Source organism: Oryx dammah, unplaced genomic scaffold, assembly GCF_014754425.2.
Source record: "Oryx dammah isolate SB20612 unplaced genomic scaffold, SCBI_Odam_1.1 HiC_scaffold_23, whole genome shotgun sequence".
NCBI classification, from domain to species: Eukaryota; Metazoa; Chordata; class Mammalia; order Artiodactyla; family Bovidae; genus Oryx; species Oryx dammah.
Window position 1 is genome coordinate 80,546,211 of NW_024070207.1, and position 21,050 is coordinate 80,567,260.

The following is a 21,050-nucleotide window of genomic DNA, read 5'->3' on the forward strand; positions in this document are numbered from 1 at the left end:
AAGGCTCCTTGTTTCAATCAAACAATCTGCCTGAAAATGCTACTTAACCCACTTGTCATTTTCCAAGACAGTGGGGGTTAACAAAAGAACTATTCCACAGTGTGCCATAAATTATCATCACGGGCCTAGACATCTTGACAAGACAAAAAGGTCCACCCTGAACCTAAATGTGTCTGGTCGGTCAGTGTTGTACTGTGGCTACAACTTCACCTTTCTATCATTCTATCTTATTAGCAAGCTACACTTAACAGTTCTACCAATTATGGATATGAAAGTTTATTTTTAATAAGACAATGTTACCAACATCTATTCACCAATACTTTAAGCATAAAAAATGAGAATCTTTACAAAAATATACAGACACACCACGAATTGGTAGCTGTCCATAACATTAAACAAACTGGACTCTTAAGAGTGGCTTCTCAACAGCATATTATTTTAAATTATAACCATTGCCTGGTACAGGGAAAACTGAGAAGTGTTTTTTAAGTATCATTGCAACATTGTATTCCTGATAATTTAAGTAAACCAAACTATGAGTAAATGAATGATACATGCCTAAAAATATCATGGTTTATACTATCAGTGGCCACTGGACTTAGGACTAATCCAAGACGTTGACCTAGACTTTGACCTAGACCTAGACTGTGATCTTGACTGAGATTTGCATCTAGGTGGTTCTTTTTTCCTTGATTCCTCTTCATATCTTGAGCCAGACTTTTAATGTGTTTTGGAACCTGTTTTAGAGGTGCCTCTAGTTTTGGTGTGATATGCAGACCTAGAACGTGATTTAGCCTTCATTTCTTTCCTGGGCTGGGACTTGGACCGTGATCTTGAATTGGATTTAGATCTTGAAAAAGATCGATTTCGGTGTTTGAATCTATCATTGTCGGAATGGCTTCTGCTACGCCGTGGTCTTCCAGTCGGTATATTTCTAAGACTATAAGATCTTCTATAGTTGTAATCGAAGGACTGACTTCTTGATCTTCTTCTGTCATAACTTCGGCTTCTAGAACGTCTGTATCTGTCATAATCATCATAGCGTGAAGAACCATACACATTCCTCCCTTCCTTGGCTTTCATCTGATTTGGAGTCTTTCGATCCCCCTGTGCAAACTGTATTTCAGTTTGGCGTCCACAAATTCACTTTCTGTCTGAACTATGTAAAGCATCTTTGGCATCACGAACATCCTCAAATTGAACATATGCAAATCCTCTTGGATGGCGAGTGCAGAAATCAAGTGGAACATACACATCAACTATAGGACCGTAACGACCAAATTCCCGACATAAATCTTCAGACCAGGTATCGTCGGCCACGTTCCTCACGAAGAGAGACGTGTTGGGGGGGCGCAGGTATCCGGACATGACGCCGGCGTTGGGTTTCCTCAGGAACACTAACGGGCTCAGCAAACCGTCCGCAACTTCAGCGCCGAATCCTCCTCAGACACACCTATCTTGATTTTTTTTAAATCTACGAAAACCTTCAGCTAACATCATACTTAAAGGTGAGAAACTATCTTTTCCCTCTAAGATTGCTAAAAAGTCAAGGATGCACTTCTCATCACTCCTATTCAGCACTGTAAATCTTAGTTAATGCATTAAGTAAAGAAAAACATATACAAGGTATACAAATTGGAAACAAGATATAAAATTTTCTTTGTGTGTAGATAGGCATGATTGTCTACATGAATCAGTTCAGCTCAGTCGCTCAGTCATGTCCGACTCTTTGCGACCCCATGAATTGCAGCATGCCCGGCCTCCCTGTCCATCACCAACTCCTGGAGTTCATTCAAATTCACGTCCATCCAGTTGGTGATGCCATCCAACCATCTCATCCTCTGTCGTCCCCTTCTCCTCCTGCCCCCAATCCCTCCCAGCATCAGAGTCTTTTCCAATGAGTCAACTCTTCACATGAGGTGGCCAAAGTACTGGAGTTTCAGCTTTAGCATCATTCCTTTCAAAGAACACCCAGGACTGATCTCCTTTAGAATGGACTGGTTGGATCTCCTTGCAGTCCAAGAGACTCTCAAGAGTCTTCTCCAACACCACAGTTCAAAAGCATCAATTCTTCAGTGCTCAGGTTTCTTCACAGTCCAACTCGCACATCCATACATGACTACTGGAAAAAACCATAGCCTTGACTAGATGGACCTTTGTTGGCAGAGTAATGTCTCTGCTTTTGAATATGCTGTCTAGGTTGGACATAACGTTCCTTCCAAGGAGTAAGTGTCTTTTAATTTCATGGCTGCAGTCACCATCTGCAGTGATTTTGGAGCCCCCCCAAATAAAGTCTGACACTGTTTCCACTGTTTCCCCATCTATTTCCCATGAAGTGATGGGACCAGATGCCATGATCTTCGTTTTCTGAATGTTGAGCTTTAAGGCAACTTTTCCACTCACCTCTTTCACTTTCATCAAGAGGCTTTTTAGTTCCTCTTCACTTTCTGCCATAAGGGTGGTGTCATCTGCATATCTGATGTTATTGATATTTCTCCCAGCAATCTTGATTCCAGCTTGTGTTTCTTCAAGTGTAGCGTTTCTCATGATGTACTCTGCATAGAAGTTAAATAAGCAGGGTGACAATATACAGCCTCGACGTACTCCTTTTCCTATTTGGAACCAGTCTGTTGTTCCATGTCCAGTTCTAACTGTGGCTTCCTGACCTGCATACAGGTTTCTCAAGAGGCAGGTCTGGTGGTCTGGTATTTCCATCTCTTTCGGAATTTTCCACAGTTTATTGTGATCTACACAGTCAAAGGCTTTGGCATAGTCAATAAAGCAGAAATAGATGTTTTTCTGGAACTCTCTTGCTTTTTCCATGATTCAGCAGATGTTGACAATTTGATCTCTGGTTCCTCTGCCTTTTCTAAAACCAACTTGAACATCTGGAAGTTCATGAACATCTGGAAGTTCACTGAAGCCTGGCTTGGAGAATTTTGAGCATTACTTTACTAGCGTGTGAGATGAGTGCAATTGTGCGGTAGTTTGAGCATTCTTTGGCATTGCCTTTCTTTGGGATTTGAATGAAAGCTGACCTTTTCCAGTCCTGTGGCCACTGTTGAGTTTTCCATATTTGCTGGCATATTGAGTGCAGCACTTTCACAGCATCATCTTTCAGGATTTGAAATAGCTCAACTGGAATGACATCACCTCTACTAGCTTTGTTCATAGTGATGCTTTCTAAGGCCCACTTGACTTCACATTCCAGGATGTCTGGCTCTAGGTGAGTGTTTACACCTTTGTGATTATCTTGGTTGTGAGGATCTTTTTTTGTACAGTTTTCTATGTATTCTTGCTACCTCTTCTTAATATCTTGTGCTTCTGTTAGGTCCATACCATTTCTGTCCTTTATCAAGCCCATCTTTGCATGAAATGTCCCCTTGGTATCTCTAATTTTCTTGAAGAGATCTCTAGTCTTTCCCATTCTGTTGTTTTCCTCTATTTCTTTGCATTGATCACTGAGGAAGGCTTTCTTATCTCTTCTTGCTATTCCTTGGAACTCTGCATTCAGATGCTTATATCTTTCCTTTTCTCCTTTGCTTTTTGCTTCTCTTCTTTTCACAGCTATTTGTAAGGCCTCCCCAGACAGCCATTTTGCTTTTATGAATTTCTTTTCCATGGGGATGGTCTTGATCCCTGTCTCCTGTACAATGTCACAAACCTCCGTCCATAGTTCATCAGGCACTCTATCTATCAGATCTAGTCCCTTAAATCTATTTCTCACTTCCACTGTATAATCATAAGGTATTTTATTTAGGTCATACCTGAATGGTCCACTGGTTTTCCCCATATTCTTCAATTTAAGTCTGAATTTGGCAATAAGGAGTTCATGATCTGAGCCACAGTCAGCTCCCGGTCTTGTTTTTGCTGACTGTATAGAGCTTCTCCATCTTTAGCTGCAAAGAATAGAATCAATCTGATTTCAGTGTTGACCATCTGGTGGTGTCCATGTGTAGAGTCTTCTCTTGTGTTGTTGGAAGAGGGTGTTTGCTATGACCAGTGCATTTTCTTGGCAAAACTCTGTTAGTCTTTGCCCTGCTTCATTCCGCATTCCAAGGCCAAATTTGCCTGTTACTCCAGGTGTTTCTTGACTTCCTACTTTTGCATTTCAGTCCCCTATAATGAAAAGGACATCTTTTTGTGGTGTTAGTTTTAAAAGGTCTTGTAGGTGTTCATAGAACCGTTCAACTTCAGCTTCTTCAGTGTTACTGGTCGGGGCATATACTGTGATATTGAATGGTTTGCTTTGGAAATGAGCAGAGATCATTCTGTCATTTTTGAGATTGCATCCAAGTACTGCATTTTGGACTCTTTTGTCGACCATGATGGCTACTCCATTTCTTCTGAGGGATTCCTGCCCGCAGTAGTAGATATAATGATCGTCTGAGTTAAATTCACCCATTCCAGTCCATTTTAGTTCGCTGATTCCTAGAATGTCGACGTTCACTCTTGCCATCTCTTGTTTGACCACTTCCAATTTGCCTTGATTCAGGGACCTAACATTCCAGGTTCTTATGCAATATTGCTCTTTACAGCATTGGACCTTGCTTTTATCACCAGTCACATCCACAACTGGGTATTGTTTTTGCTTTGGCTCCATCCTTTCATTCTTTCTGGAGTTATTTCTCCACTGATCTCCAGTAGCATATTGGGCACTTACCGACCTGGGGAGTTCTCTTTCAGTATCCTATCATTTTGCCTTTTTGTACTGTTCCTGGGGTTCTCAAGGCAAGAATACTGAAGTGGTTTGCCATTCCCTTATCCAGTGGACCACACTCTGTCAGACCTCTCCACCATGACCCGCCTGTCTTGGGTGGCCCCACAGGGCATGGCTTAGTTTCATTGAGTTAGACAAGGCTGTGGTCCATGCGATTATATTGACTAGTTTTCTGTGATTATGGTCAGTATGTCTGTCCTCTGATGCCCTCTTGCAACACCTACCATCTTACTTCGGTTTCTTTTACCTTGAACATGGGGTATCTCTTCATGGCTGCTCCAGCAAAGAGCAGCCACTCCTCCTTACCTTGGACGAGTGGTATCTCCTCACCACTGCCCCTCCTGACCTTGAACATGGAGTAGCTCCTCTTGGCCCTCCTGCTCCCATGCAGCCACCGCTCCTTGGATGTGGGATTGCTCCTTTCAGCCGCCTGCCCCTGGCCTCGTGTGGGGGTAGCTCCTCCTGGCCACTCCTGCGCCATCTCAGCCTGGCACTCTCAGCCGCCGCCCCTGACCTCGGAAATGTCTATGTGAATAATCCCCCAAATTATTCATTTTTTACTAGGATAAAATTCTAGAAACTCCCAAGTAATTATAGCAAAGTCGCAGGATATAAAGTTAATATACAAAAGTCAAATGCTTTCCTACATAACATCTATTAATAATTGAATTTGAAATTGAAAAAAAAAATAGTCCCATTTACATTAGTACCAAAAAAGAAACCTTAGGCATAAAGTCACCCACTCCAGTGTTCTTGCCTGGAAAATCCCAGGGGTGGGAGAGCCTGGTGGGCTGCTGTCTATGGGGTTGCACAGAGTCGGACACAACTGAAGCAACTTAGCAGCAGCAGGCATAAAGTCAAAATATATATACAAGATATATATGAGTAAAACTATAAAACTTTGATGTAATATATCAAATAAGATATAAATTCATAGAGAGACATTCCATAATCATGGATTGGAAGACTCAACATTATTGTTATATCAGTTCTTCCCAACTTGATCTATAGATTCAATGCAATTTCAATACAAAACTAGCAAGTTATTCTGTGGTTATCAACAAACTGATTCTAACCATTATGTGGAAAGGCAAAAGATCCAGAATAGACAATGTGTGTGCATGAATGCTAAGTTGCTTCAGTTGTGTCCAACTGTTAGTGACGCTATGGACCATAGCCTGTCAGGCTCCTCTGTTCATGAGATTCTCCAGGCAAGAATACTGGAGTGGGTTGCCATACCCTCCTCCAGGAGATCTTCCTGACTCAGGGATCAAACCCACATCTCTTATGTATCCTGCATTAGCAGGTGGATTCTTTACCACGGGAGCCATCTGAAAAGCCCAGAATAGACAATACAGTACTGAAAAACAGCAGAGTCAAAGGACTGACACTACCTGACTTGAAGTAAGTCTTTTTTTGTTTGTTTGTTTTTTTAAAAATTAATTAATTAATTTTAATTGGAAGCTAATTACTTTACAATATTATAGTGGTTTTTGCCATACATTGACATGAATCAGCCATGGGTGTACATGTGTCCCCCATCCTGAAACCCCCTCCCACGTCCCTCCTCATCCCCTCCCTCAGGATTGTCCCAGTGCACCAGCCCTGAGCGCCCTGTCTCATGCATTGAACCTGGACTGGCGATCTATTTCGCATATGGTAATATACATGTTTCAATGCTATTCTCTCAAATTATCCCACCCTCGCTTTCTCCCACAGAGTAAAAAAGGCTGTTCTTTATATCTGTGTCTCTTTTGCTGTCTCTTATATAGGGTCATCATTACCATCTTTCTAAATTCCAGATATATGCATTAATATACTGTATTGGTGTTTTTCTTTCTGACTTACTTCACTTTGTGTAATAGGTTCCAGTTTCATCCACCTCATTAGAACTGATTCAAATGTGTTCTTTTTGATAGCTGAGTAATATTCAATTGTGTATATATACCACTGCTTTCTTACCCATTTGTCTGCTGATGGATATTTAGGTTGCTTCCATGTCCTAGCTATTAAAAACAGTGCTGCAATGAACATTGGGGTACATGTGTTTTTTTCAATTCTGGTTTCCTCAGTGTGTGTGCCCAACAGTGGGGTTGCTGGGTCATATGGCAGTTCTATTTCCAACGTTTTAAGGAATCTCCACACTATTCTCCCTAGTGGCTGTACTAGTTTGCATTCCCACCAACAGTGTAAGAGGGTTCCCTTTTCTCCACACCCTCTCCAGCATTTATTGTTTGTAGACTTTTTGATAGCAGCCATTCTGACCAGAGTGTGATGGTAACTCATTGTGGTGTTGAGTGGTTTTTATGTTTCAATTTGTTTATGTGGTGTATTACATTGATTGATTTGTGGATATTGAAGAATCCTTGCATCACTGGTATAAAGCCCACTTGGTCATGATGTATGATCTTTTTAATATGTTGTTGGATTCTATTTGCTAGAATTTTATTAAGGATTTTTGCATCTGTGTTCATCAGTGATATTGGCCTGTAGTTTTCTTTTTTGTGGCATCTTTGTCAGGTTTTGGTATTAGGGTGATTGTGGCCTCACAGAATGAGTTTGGAAGTTTACCTTCCTTTGCAATTTTCTGGAAGAGTTTGAGTAGGATAGGCATTAGCTCTTCTTTAAATTTTTGGTAGAATTCAGCTGTGAATCTGTCTGGTCCTTGGCTTTTGTTTGTTGGAAGATTTCTGATTACAGTTTCAATTTCTGTGCTTGTGATGGGTCTGTTGAGATTTTCTATTTCTTCCTGGTTCAGTTTTGGAAAATTATACTTTTCTAAGAATTTGTCCATTTCTTCCAAGTTGTCCATTTTATTTGCATAAATGGTCTTATGCAAATATAGAACATAAAAATGCTCTTATCCTTTGTATTTCTGCATTGTCTGTTGTGATCTTACCATTTTCATTTCTGATTTTGTTGATTTAATTTTTCTTCCTTTGTTTCTGGATGAGTCTGGCTAATGGTTTATCAATTTTATTTATCTTCTCAAAGAACCAGGTGTTGCCTTTGTTGACTTTTGCTATGGTCTCTTTTGTTTCTTTTGCGTTTACTTCTGCCTTAATTTTTAAGATTTCTTTCCTTCTACTAACCCTGGGGTTCTTTTTTCTTCCTTTTCTAGTTGCTTTAGGCGTAGAGTTAGGTTATTTAGTTTACTTTTTTCTTTTTTCTTGAGGTAAGCCTTTATTGCTATGAACCTTCCCCTTAGCACTGCTTTTACAGTGTCCCATAGGTTTTGGGTTGTTGTGTTTTCATTTTCATTCATTTCTATGCATATTTTAATTTCTTTTTTGATTTCTTCTGTGATTTATTGTTTATTCAACAGCGTGTTGTTCAACCTCCATATGTTGGAATTTTTAATAGCTTTTCTCCTGTAATTGACATCTAATCTTACTGCATTGTGGTCAGAAAAGATGCTTGGAATGATTTCAATTTTTTTGAATTTACCAAGGCTAGATTTATGGCCTAGGATGTGATCTATCCTGGAGAAAGTTCCGTATGCACTTGAGAAAAAAGGGAAATTCATTGTTTTGGGGGTGAAATGTCCTATAGATATCAATTAGGTCTAACTGGTCTATTGTATCATTTAAAGTTTGTGTTTCCTTGTTAATTTTTTGTTTAGTTGATCTATCCATAGGTGTGAGTGGGGTATTAGAGTCCCCCACTATTATTGTGTTATTGTTAATTTCCCCTTTCATACTTGTTAGCATTTGTCTTACATATTGCGGTGCTCCTATGCTGGGTGCATATATATTTATAATTGTTATATCTTCTTCTTGGATTGATCCTTTGATCATTATGTAGTGTCCATCTTTGTCTCTTTTCACGGCCTTTGTTTTAAATTTTACTGTATCTGATATGAGTATTGCTACTTCTGCTTTCTTCTGGTCTCTATTTGCATGGTATATGTTTTTCCAGCCCTTCGCTTTCAGTCTGTATGTGCCCCTTGTTTTGAGGTGGGTCTCTTGTAGACAACATATATAGGGGTTTGTTTTTGTATCCATTCAGCCAGTCTTTGTCTTTTGGTTGGGCCATTCAACCCATTTATATTTAAGGTAATTATTGATAAGTATGATCCTGTTGCCATTTACTTTGTTGTTTTGGGTTTGAGTTTATACACCCTTTCTGTGTTTCCTGTCTAGAGAAGATCCTTTAGCATTTGTTGGAGAGCTAGTTTGGTGATGCTGAATTCTCTGAGCTTTTGCTTGTCTGTAAAGCTTTTGATTTCTCCTTCATTTTTGAATGAGATCCTTACTGGGTACAGTAATCTGGGCTGTAGGCTATTTTCTTTCATCTCTTTAAGTATGTCCTGCCATTCCCTCCTGGCCTGAATAGTTTCTATTGAAAGATTAGCTGTTATCCTTATGGGATTCCCCTTGTGTGTTATTTGTTGTTTTTCCCTTGCTGCTTTTAATACTTGTTTTTTATTTTTGATTTTTGTTAATTTGATTAATATGTTTCTTGAGGTGTTTCACCTTGGGTTTATCCTGTTTGGGACTGTCTGGATTTCTTGGACTTTGGTGGCTATTTCCTTCCCCATTTTAGGGAAGTTTTCAACTATTATCTCAAGTATTTTCTCATGGTCTTTCTTTTTGTCTTTTTCTTCTGGGACTCCTATGATTTGAATGTTGGGGCATTTAATATTGTCCCAGAGGTCTCTGAGGTTGTCCCCATTTCTTTTAATTCTTTTTTCCTCTCTGCTTCATTTATTTCTACCATTCTATCTTTTACCTCATTTATCCTATCTTCTGCTTCCATTATTCTACTGTTGGTTCCCACCAGAGTGTTTTTGATCTCATTTATTGCATTATTCATCATATATTGACTCTTTTTTTATTTCTTCTAGGTCCTTGTTAAACTTTCTTGCATCTTCTCGATCCTTGTCTCCAGGCTATTTATCTGTAACTCCAATTTGTTTTCAAGGTTTTGGATCATTTTCACTATCATTATTCAAAATTCTTTATCAGGTAGATTCCCTATTTCTTCCTCTTTTGGTTGGTCTGGTGGGCATTTATCCTGTTCCTTTGCCTGCTGGGTATTTCTCTGCCTTTTCATCTTGTTTATATCGCTACGTTTGGGGTGGCCTTTTTGTATTCTGGCAGTTTGTGGTTCTTCTTTATTATGTCAGTTCTTTGCTGTGGGTGGGGTTGGACGGGTGGCTTGTCAAGGTTTTCTGGTTAGGGAAGCTTGTGTTGGTGTTCTGGTGGGTGGAGCTGGATTTCTTCTCTCTGGAATGCAATGAGGTGTCCAGTAATGAGTTTTGAGATGTCAGTGGGTTTGGTGTGACTTTGGGCAGCCTGTATATTGAAGCTCAGGGCTATGTTCCTGTGTTGCTGGAGAATTTGCATGGTATGTCTTGCTCTAGAACTTGTTGGCTCTTGGGTGGTGCTTGGTTTCAGTGTAGGTATGGAGGCGTTTGATGAGTTCCTATCAATTAATGTTCCCTGGAGTCAGGAGTCTCTGGTGTTCTCAGAATTTGGACTTAAGCCTCCTGCCTCAGATTTTCAATCTTATTCTTGAAGCCTCAAGACTTTTCCATCTATGCAGCACTGATGATAAAACATCTAGGTTAATGATAAAAAGTTTCTCCATAGTGAGGGACACCCTGAGAGGTACACAGAATTACATGGAGAGAGAAGAAGGAGGAGGGAGATAGAGGTGACTAGGAGGAGAAGAGGGGAAATCAAAAGGGGAGGGAGCAAGCTAGCCAGTAATCACTTCCTTATGTGCTCTCCACAGTCTGGATCCCTCAGAGATGTTCACAAATTTACACAGAGAAGAGAAGAGGGAGGAAGGAGACAGAGGTGGCCAGGAGGAGAAAAGGGGAAATCAAAATGAGAGAGACAGATCCAGCCATTAATCAGTTCCCTTAGTGTTCTCCACAGCCTGAAAGACACAAAGAGATTCACAGAGTTGGGTAGAGAAGAAAAGAGGGAGCAGAGAGAAAGAGGTGACCTGGTGGAGAGAAAAGAGAGTCAAAAGGGGGAGAGAACAATCAGGCCAGTGATCGCACTCCCAAGTAAAAATGGGTACTGAAGATTGGGTTCTTAAATGTACAAAGTTGATAACAAATACCAAAAAGCAAAGATTAAAAATCTAGAGTAGAGGTTAGATTCTCAAAAATACAATATTAAAAAAACAAAGTCACAAAATTATAATATATATATATATGAAGTTTGCCATAAAAATAGGTTTTTTTTTTTGCAAGGTAATAGTAGGTTATAAAAATGAAAATTAAAGGAATAATAGTGGACTTAAAAATAATTTTTTTAAAAAATTAAAAAAATGATAATAGTAGAAGTATATCTGGGACTTTCTCTGGAATTGTTGTGGACAGTGTGGGGTCAGTTCATTTTCTGATAGTTCCTTGTTTCAGCTTGTACTTCTTAAAGGTCTATAGGCCCCTTCCTATGTAGTTAGTGTTACCTACAGGGTTTTAATCTATTGCACCTGTCACTTCCAAAGTGGGTCCTTCTGTTTATTTTAGCTTCTTCTGTTTGCTGGCCTTTTCATTGTCTAATTTCCGCCCTGACATAAGGGGGGCGGTGGTGGTCACTTTTTTTAGGCTCACTTGTTCAGTCGTGTTGTATGGAGGGAGGAACACTGCAAACAAATATCACTGGCATGTGCCAGCTACACTGGGTTTGCCCCCACTCACACCATGTGTGCTTTCCCAGTCTACACTGCTCAGACTCTAGGTTGCTCTGCTGGGAACTGTCTGATGCTGGCCCTAGGTTGTATGCACTCCCAGGTCTAAGCCACTCAGGTTCAGGTTCTCAGGTACTCCACAAAGGCGCATACTTGGTTGGGCCTGTGTTTTGTGGCCATCCCAGGTCTGAACCACTCAGGTGACCAGGTGCTTGGTGAGCACAGTTGCCCACAGTTGAAGGCTGTGACTTATAGCCTCCACCGTCCCAGACACTCGGTTTTCTGGGTGTACAACAGGCGTGCCTTCTCAGGAGTGCCATGTGTCTTCTGGGGAGCTGATCTCTGGCTGCGACCCTCCCGGCGGATGTCAATCATCCAGAATCCCAAGAAGTCTTGGTTAGCAATAGAGCCTGCTTGCAGTTTGGTATAGGATGCCTCTCTGGGGCCACAATTGCCCCCTTCTGGCTCTGGAAGCCCTTGCCTGTCTGTCTCTGGCGGGGGATGGGCCAGTCTGCAGCCAGCTAGCTCTGCTCATTCCTTTGTTCTGTGAGCAGGCCTGGCGGTGTCTTAGGTTAGGGCTTTTTGCGGGATAGATATCCCACAGTCTGGGTTGCTATTTCAAGCTAGTTCCCTCAGATTGCCCTCAGGGCCTTCAGGCCCGGTCCTTTACCCTAAGCAATGTAGCATGCACCTCCCTGTCCAGCCCCCACTTGCTAGTAGGGGATGAGAGCGTCTGGGCTGCTGCTCTGCTGGGAGTTGCTGTTAGGCTCGCAATCTGTGGGTTTTAATTATTTATTTATTTTTCATCCTGGTTATGTTCCCCCTGAGATTCCAAGGCTTGCCACAGACCCGCCAGAGAGTGTGTTTCCTGGTGTTTGGAAACTTCTCTTTTTCAAGACTCCCTTCCTGGGATGAATCTCCATCCCTACCTCTTTTGTCTCTCTTTTTATCTTTTATATTTTGTCCTACTTCCTTTCGAAGACAATGGGCTGCCTTTCTGGGTGCCTGATGTCCTCTGGCAGCATTCAGAAGTTGTTTTGTGGAATTTGCTTGGAGTTCAAATGTTCTTTCAATGAATTTGTTGGGGAGAAAGCTGTCTCCCTGTCCTATTCCTCCCCCATCTTAGGACCACTCCCTATTCGAGGTTTTTTGTATTTCCATACAAATTGTGGGATTAAAAAAAAAAAATTGTGGGATTATTTGTTCTAGTTCTCTGAAAAATACCGTTGGTAGCCTGATAGGAATTGCATTGAATCTATAGATTACTTAGGGTAGTATACTCATTTTCACTATATTGATTCTTCCAATCCATGAACATGGTATATTTCTCCATCTATTTGTGTCCTCTTTGATTTCTTTCATCAATGTTTTATAGTTTTCTATATATAGGTCTTTTGTTTCTTTAGGTAGATATATTCCTAAGTATTTTATTCTTTTCATTACAATGGTGAATGGAATTGTTTCCTTAATTTCTCTTTCTGTTTTCTCATTGCTAGTGTATAGGAATGCAAGGGATTTCTGTGTGTTAATTTTATATTCTGCAACTCTACTATATTCATTGATTAGCTCTAGTAATTTTCTGGTATGTGAAAATGTGATCCACTGGAGAAGAGAATGGCAACCCACTTCAGTATTCTTGCCTTGAGAACCCCATGAACAGTATGAAAAGGCAAAATGATAGGATACTGAAAGAGGAACTCCCCTGGTTGGTAGGTGCCCAATATGCTACTGGAGATCAGTGGAGAAATAACTCCAGAAAGAATGAAGGGATGGAGCCAAAGCAAAAAAAAATACCCAGTTGTGGATGTGACTGGTGATAAAAGCAAGGTCCAATGCTGTAAAGAGCAATATTGCATAAGAACCTGGAATGTTAGGTCCATGAATCAAGGCAAATGGGAAGTGGTCAAACAGGAGATGGCAAGAGTGAACGTCGACATTCTAGGAATCAGCGAACTAAAATGGACTGGAATGGGTGCATTTAACTTAGATTACCATTATACTTACTACTGTTTTTGTATCCATTCAGCCAGTCTTTGTCTTTTGGTTGGGCCATTCAACCCATTTACACGTAAGGTAATTATTGATAAATATGATCCCGTTGCCATTTATTTTGTTGTTTTGGGTTCAATTTTATAAACTTTTTCTGTGTTTCTTGTCTAGAGAAATCCTTTAGCATTTGTTGAAGAGCTGGTTTGGTGGTGCTGAATTCTCTGAGCTTTTGCTTGTCTGTAAATCTTTTGATTTCTCCTTCATATTTGAATGAGATCCTTACTGGGTAGTCATCTGGGCTGTAGGTTTTTCTCTTTCATCACTTTAGGTATGTCCTGCCATTCCCTTCTGGCCTGAAGAGTTTCCATTGAAAGATCAGCTGTTAGCCTTATGGGAATTTCCTTGTGTGTTATTTGTTGCTTTTCCATTGCTGCTTTTAATATTTGTTCTTTGTGTTTGATCTTTGTTAATTTGATTAATATATGTCTTGTAATATTTCACCTCGGATTAATCCTGTTTGGGACTCTGTGGGTTTCTTGGACTTTGGTGGCTATTTCCTTCCCCATTTTAGGGAAATTTTCAACTATTATCTCCTCAAGTATTTTCTCATGGTCTTTCTTTTTGTCTTCTTCTTCTGGGACTCCTGTGATTTGAATGTTTGGGCATTTAACATTGTCCCAGAGGTCTTTGAGTTTGTCCTCATTTCTTTTAATTCTTTTTTCTTTTTTCCTCTCTGCTTCATTTATTTCCACCATTCTATCTTCCACCTCACTTATCCTATCCTCTGCCTCAGTTATTCTACTGTTGGTTCCATCCAGAGTGGTTTTGATCTCAGTTATTGCATTATTCATTATTGATTGACTCCTTTAAAATTTCTTTTAGGTCCTTGTTAAACATTTCTTGCATCTTCTCAATCCTTGTCTCTAGTCTATTTATCTGTAACTCCATTTTGTTTTCAAGATTTTGGATCATCTTTACTATCATTCTTTCAGGTAAACCCCCAATCTCCTCCTCTTTTGTTTGATTTGGTGGAAATTTATCAGGTTCCTTTACCTGCTGAATATTTCTCTGCCTTTTCATTTTGTTTAAATTGCTGTGTTTGGAGTGGCCTTTCTGTATGCTGGAAGTTTGTGGTTTCTCTTTATTGTGAAGTTTACTCCCTGTGGGTGGGGTTGGAGTACTTTCTTGTCAAGTTTCCTGATTAGGGAAACTTGCATTGGTGTTCTGGTGGGTGGAGCTGGATGTCTTCTCTCTGGAGTGCAGTGAAGTGTCCAATATTGAGTTTTGGGGTGTCTGTGGGTTTTGTGTGACTTTGGCCAGCCTTTATTTTAATGCTAAGGGCTGTGTTCCTGCATTGATAGAGAATTAATATGGTATGTCTTGCTCTGGAACTTGTTGGCTCTTGGGTGGAGCTTGGTTTCAGTGTAGGTATGGAGGCTTTTGAATGAGCTCTTGTTGATTAATGTTCCCTGAAGTCAGAAGTTTTCTGGTGTTCTCAAGTTTTGGAGTTAAGCCTCCTGCCTCTGTCTTTCAGTCTTCTTCTTACAGTAGCCTCAAGACTTCTCCATCCATACAGCACAGATGATAAAACATCTAGGTTAATGGTGAAAAGATTCTCCGCAGTGAGCAACACCCAGAAGGGTTCATTGAGTTACATGGAGAAGAGAAGAGGGAGGAGGGAGATAGAGGTGACCAGGAGGAGAAGAGGGGGAGTCAAAAGGGAAGAGAGCATTCTAGCCAGTAATCAGTTCCCTAAGTGTTCTCCACAGCCTGGAACACACAGAGAGATTCACAAAGTAGAGAAGATAAGGAGGAGGTGGGTGGTGGAGATGACCTGCGGAGAAAATGGAGAGTCAAAAGAGGAGAGAGCAATCAAGCCAGTAATCAAACCCCTAAGTAAAAATGGGTACTGAAGATTAGATTCTTAAAGGTACAAATACCCAAAAACAAAGATTAAAAATCTAGAGTAGAGGTTAGACTATCAAAATGCAATATTAAAAATACATAACAAAATCAATCACAAAATTAAAATATATATATGAAATTTGCTTTAAAAATAGGGTCTTTTTTGCAAGGTAATAGTAGGTTAAAAAACAAAAATTAAAGGAGTAATAAAGAACTTAAGAATAAAATTTAAAAAAAAAATTAAATGATAATAGTAAAAATATATCTAGGAATTCCTCTGGAGCTGTTGAAGGCAGTATGGGGTCATTTCAGTTTCAGATAGTTCCTTGTTCCAGCTTATACTTCTTCTCAAGGTCTACAGGCCCCTTCCAATGCTTAGTCAATGTTAACTACAGAGTTTTAATCTGTTGCTCCTGTCACTTCCAGAGCAATTCCCTCTTCTTCGTTTCTTTTTTGTTTTTGATTTCCTCTGTTTGCAAGTCTCTTCAGTGTCTAATTTATGCCCTAACACAAGGGGGCAAAGGTGGTCACTTATTTGGGCTCACTTGTTCAGTTGTGTTGTGTGGAGGGAGGAACACTGCAAACAAATATCACTGGCATGTGTAGGGAGTGCTTGCAGTGTATGGACCGCACTGGGTTTGCCCCAGCTCATGGCAGTGTGTGCTTTCCCAGTCTACACTGCTTGGGCTCCATTGCTCTGCAGGGGTACTGTCCAAAGCGGACCCTGTGTTTTGTGCACTTCCCAGTCTTAGCTGCTCAGATTCAGGTTCTCAGGTACTCCACAAAGGCACAGACTTGGCTAGGCATGCATTATGTGCCCTTCCCAGGTCTAAGCAGTTCAGGTGACCAGGTGCTTGGTGAGTGCCCTGTCCTAGGTGGGCCGTGTGTCTTAATCACCTCCCCAGCCCCAGCCGCTCAGTTTCCTGGGTGCACTATAAGAGCGCCATCTCAGGTGTGCCGTGTTTCTCCTCTGGGGAACTGGTCTCAGTCTGCAGCCCTCCTGGTAGATGTCAACCATCCAGGATCCCAGGAAGACTTGGTTAGCAACTGGGAGCCTGCTCAGAGTTTGGTGCAGGATGCCGTCTCTGGGGCCAAGATTGCCTCTTGCCTTCTGCCTCTGGCTCTCGCATACCTGCCATTCTGCCTCCAGCTGGGGGAGGGGCCAGTCCGCAGCCGGCTAGCTCTCCTTTGGTATTGGCTCAATACTTTGTTCTGTGAGTTGGCCAGGCTGTGCCTTAGGTTAGAGCTTTTTGCAGGAAATTTCTCTCTCTCTTTTTTCCTCTCTCTGGCTATCCCACAGTTTGGGTTGCTATCTCACATTAGCTCCCTCAGATTGTCCTCAGGGAATTCAGGCCTGGTCCTTATCCTAAGCATGCAACCCCCTCCTCTCTGTCCAGCCCCTGCTTGCTGGTGGCTGATGCGAGTGTCTGGGCCACTTCTCTGTTGGGAGTTGTGGTTAGGCACGTATTCTGTGGGTTTTCTTGTTGTGTTTTTTTTTTCTTCTCCTGTTTATGTTGCCCTCTTAGATTCCAAAACTCCCCACAGACCTGCCAGTGAGAGGGTTTCCTGCTGTTTGGAAACTTCTCATCCTTCACAACTCCCTCCCCAGGATGGGTGTCTGTCTCTAACTCTTGTCTCTTTTTCTGTCTTTTATATTTTGTTCTACCTCCTTTCGAAGAGAATGGGCTGTTTTTCTGCGTGCCTGGTGTCCTCTGCCAGCATTCAGAAGTTGTTTTGTGGAAGTTGCTTAGCATTCAAATGATTCGATCATTAAAGGGGGAGAAAGCAGTCTACCCATCCTATTCCTCTGCCATCTTAGAATCTCCCTCTGACTTGAAGTCTTTACTATAAAGTTGCAGTAATCAAGGTAGCATAGTATTGGAAAATAAAAAGATTAATTGATCAATGGAACAGAATAGAGATAATTACTGTAATGTTATAGTAATCAAGACAGTGTGGAAGTGTCAAAGTGATAGATAAGTATAGAATAGGGAGTCCAGAAATACATCCACAAAAATATGGCCATTTGTTTTTTTTACAAAGGTACAAGAACAATTCAATAAAGAATGGATAGGCTTTTCAAAGTGTTAGAATAATTGGATATTCATAAACAAATTAATGGACCTTTATCTAAACCTTACATAAAAATTACCTCAAAGTAGATCATAGATCCACTCTAAAACTTTCAGAAGAAATCATAGGTGAAAATCTTGTGACTTGAGGTTAGATGGAAAGTTCCTAGACATGGTAACAAAAGTGAGATCTGTAAAAGAAAATGTAGACAAGTTGGAATGCATCAGAATAAGAAACTCTGATGCATAGTAGACATTACTAAAAGTAAGAAAAAGCAAGCTATAGACTGGGAAAATATAGTTTCAAATCATTTATCCAACAAAGGACTTATATTCAGAATACATATTGACGTATAAAACTCTCAAACTGAACAATAAATCAAACAACCTAACTTTTAAAATTGAAGGGCAGGAACTTGAACAAATATTTCACCATCTGGATATGAGGATGTCAAATTAGCACATAAAAAGATACTCAATATCTTTGACTATTAGGAAAATGTAAGTTAAAAACCATGATGAGATAACCACTACACATGTATTAGAATGGCTGAAATAAAAATTACCAACAATACCAATTGTTGGTGAAAGTGTCAAGCAACTGAAGCACTCATACAATTCTTATGGGGATGCAAAATGAAACAGCCACTATGGAAAATGATATGGCAGTTTTTTCATAAAATTAAACATTGATTTACCACATGACTTGGTCTGATTCCTAGAGAAATGAAGAATCAGCATTAACAATTATATTCACACATAAATCTATACATGAGTATTTATAGCAGCACTATTCATAATCACCAGGAAAAGGGGGGTAAATTCAAATGGCTTTCCACAGGTGAATAGATAAACTCTTGGACATCCATACAATGGAATATTATTCAACAGTCAAAAGGAATTAACTATTGATGCATGCAACAACTTAGATGAATTTCAAAGACATCATGCTGAGTGAAAGAAGCCAAGTTGCAAAGGGTTACATATTATATGATTCCTTTTATATGACATTCTTGAAAAGATATAACTATAGTAATAAAGAATAGATCAGTGACTTCCAAGGGAGTGATTGTGTGTGTGTATACATAAAGGCAGAGCTTGAATTTATTTTTGGTGGTAGTGGAACCATTTAACATCCTGATTGTGGTGATGATATGTGGAGGACTTTTTAAAAAGTAAAAGAACAAAGATGGTAATTGATTTTTAAAAAAATAAACAAAACTTCCCCTAAAACAAAATCAAGATTACTCTGGCTACTGTTTAAAGGTTTGACTGTAGGAGTCAAATATAGAATTAGGGAGAATGGCTGGGAAGCTTCTAGAATAGTCTAGTCTAAAAATCTTGATAAGTTGTACTAGTGTAGTAGCCATGGTGGGCTGAGTGAAATTTGATTGAATTTGAGGTATATTTTGGAGGTGGAGCCAGTAGGACAAGATGATAGATTGGACAGAGCAATAAGAGAAAAAAGTGCATTTCCTTTCATTATCTTTCTTGGAACAGCATTACAGAGATTGATTGACATCATTATTTTATCCTGCATATATCGATTAGGTAAATTTTCTTTATTAAGCTTTGTTCAGGGTGTTGAAGGCCCAGAAATTATCAACAAACCATTATCAACATACCAACATTACCATCATTAAGACAAATTTCTTGTCTTCAAAGATCTCAAAGTGTAGTCAGAGTCAGATATACAAAAGGGAATGCATAGTGTAGTGTGAAAAGACTAATATGATGGAGTTAAGCCTTGGGGGCTGTGGAAGCACTGAACGTGGCACTTATTTCATGCTTGACTTATTTGGGTCCTCTCAAAGAAGGCTTTTTGTTTACTTGGCAGTGGAAGATAATAGCATCAGTTGTACAGTATTTTTTAATAAACTTTACTGCAAGCATACATTCATTCGTTTAACAAACATTTCAATATCAGCTACAACACATGCTAGGCAGTGCAAAACATCCATATGTAAATAACATATGATTCCTTATTCAAGAACTTTGAAATTTAGAAGAGATAATGGTATAAATATACAAATAACTGTAAAGTGGGGCAGAAAACAAAGAATACTATAAAAGAGACAAATGTAAATCCCAGTTGCCTCATGTCTTATTTGCTTGATTTTAGATCAGTGACTTAACCTCACAGAACAATAGTTTCCTCAACTTTAAAATGGTGTAACACTACTTACCGTGCAGGATCTTTGGGGTGATTGAATGTGAAGATACCGATCATAATGCCTGCAATAATTCTGAGGTTGGCACTTAGCATATGCCATGGAAACAAGTTTTGTGGATAAAGTGACATAGAAGTTGTGGCATGGAGCTAGTCATTGACAAGTGGAATATTGGGAGGCCAAAACAGAGAATGTGCCTCCTGTAACATCTACTCTAAAATAAACTAAACCACATCATTTATGCCTCTGGCTACTGAACAACTTCCTCACTTCTGTTTATTTTTGTTCTGTTAAACATAAGACCAGAAATTATAAAACTCTTAGAGGAAAACATAGCCAGAACACTGTCTGACACAAATCACAGCAAGATCCTCTATGACCCACCTCCTAGAGTAATGGAAATAAAAAAAAAATAAATGAATGAATGGGACCTAACTAAACTTAAAAGCTCTTGCACAACAAAGGGAACTATAATCAAGGTGAAAAGACAGCCCTCAGAATGGGAAAAGATAACAGCAAACAAAACAATTGACAAAGAATTAATCTCCAAAATATACAAGTAGCTCATGCGGCTCAATACCAGAAAAAAACAAACAACCCAATCAAATAGTGGACAGAAAGCCTAAACAGACATTTTTCCAGAGAAGACATACATAAGGCTGATAAACATATGAAAAGATGCTCAACATCACTCATTATTAGAGAAATGCAAGTCAAATTTACAGAGATGTATCATCTCACACCAGCCAGAATGGCCACCATCAAAAAATGTACAAACAGTAAATGCTGGAGATGGTGTGGAGAAAATGGAACTTATACTATTGGTGGGAGTGCAAACTGTTTTTCACTTTTTATAGTGTTTTAATTTACAAATCATAAAATCACACTTTGAATGTGTATAATACAATGTTTAGTATATGCAGAGTTAAAATTTTCATCACCACAAAAAGAAATGCCTCAGATTTATACTTCAGGAAAGATGAATAGACATACATTTCCATATTCCCCAAATTAAGTACAGATAAAATCATGTATACTATATGTAAAGTAAAAATTAGATGCATTGAAAAAGTGAAATAAAGAAGACAGTACAGGAGTCCTTTCCCACGAGAGGTCAACAGAAATCAAGTGGGGAACCCGGACTTCCACACCTAGCTGGCAGTAATGAGGTGGCACAAAAAGAGTTGTGTCACAGACTTTCTAAAATGTAAGATTCTGATTTTCAAAACAGAATACCACAAACATCCATGTTACAATTGAACAATCAACAAACAAGAACCAAAATTTCAATCAACAGATGCTAATAAGATGAAACAGATGTTAGAATTATTTGACAAATATTTTAAAACAATTTTCATAAAAATGAGTCAATGGAGTAATCATGAACATACTTGAAAAATGGAAACAAAAGAAAACAAATTTCATTCTTAGGTATTTATCCCAGAGAAATGAAAATTTATATACACACAATAGCCTGTATACAATTGCTCGTACTAGAGTTATTTGTAATAAGTGCAAAAAGGTACATAAATGCCCAAATGGATG

At 39.5% G+C, this 21,050-nt stretch overlaps 1 pseudogene; it reads right to left on the bottom strand.

The window, feature by feature from the left end:
* Positions 1-497: 497 nt before the first annotated feature.
* On the bottom strand, positions 498-1,374 carry LOC120882141 (annotated as a pseudogene).
* Between the last annotated feature and the right edge of the window lie 19,676 nt (positions 1,375-21,050).